Here is a 1,075-nt window from a genome sequence, read left to right on the forward strand (position 1 = left end):
AAACACAAGCCATAGACTGGAAGAAAAAATAATATGTATGACTTATGTTTTACCAAGGACTGGTACCTGTAACATATATGGAAGTACTAAGGTCAACAGTAGAACAACCTAAATAAAAATTTACAAATTATTTAAACAAACACTTCAGTAATGCAGATATATGAATGGCCAATAAGTGCATTAAAAAGTTCACAATATCATTAATCAATAGGAAATTATAAATTAGAACCTCAATGAGATATTCCTACTGCCCCACAAGAATGTCTAAAATTAAAGTCTAGCAAAACAAAACAAGGAAGAGAATAATAATTCATAATAAATGAATTTATAAAGTCATAAGTTATAAGATTAATATACAAAAATCAATTGTATTCTTATATGCTAGTAAATGTAAATTTTTTTAAAAATCACAAATATAGTAAATATGAAATGCTGTTAGTTGCTGTCAAGTTGATTCCAGCTCATGGCAACCCCATGATATATAGAGTAGAACTGCTCCATAGGGTTTTCTTGCATGTAATCTTTTCAAAAATCCATTTATTGTGATTTGAGTGAAATTTTGCAAAGCAGATTCATTGTACATTCAACAGTTCATAGATATTTTGTTTTTTGACACTAGTTACATTCCTTGCAGTGCAACAGCTCTGCTTCCACTTCCTCCCTGTGGTTACCCTTTTCCTGTGTCTTTCTTGCCTATGCATTCCTGCTTCCCTACTTTTCTCCCTGTGCAAATGCTGCCGTTCTGATCTCCCATGGTAGATTGTTCTAAAGAGTGTATCTACCTGGTGTAGGGGTTCAGCTCATAGGTCTATATATCATTTGGCTGAGAGTTAAGTCATGGGAGTGAATTAAACTTCAGGTTCAAAGAGTGACTCAGGGACATAGTCTTGAGTGTTTCACCAGTCTATATTAATATTTATTATTTTATCTCACCCTTGAATACATATCCTTTTAATATGGAAACTAAAAAAAAGAAATCGGCTGTACACTTGAAATAAACTGGAGATTGAGATGAAAAACACTATGTATGAGATTGTTTGAGTTGTGAGCTGATCTAGTTATATATATATATATA

Source organism: Orycteropus afer, unplaced genomic scaffold (genome assembly GCF_000298275.1).
Source record: "Orycteropus afer afer isolate SDZICR_OR568_19922 unplaced genomic scaffold, OryAfe1.0 scaffold00970, whole genome shotgun sequence".
NCBI classification, from domain to species: Eukaryota; Metazoa; Chordata; class Mammalia; order Tubulidentata; family Orycteropodidae; genus Orycteropus; species Orycteropus afer.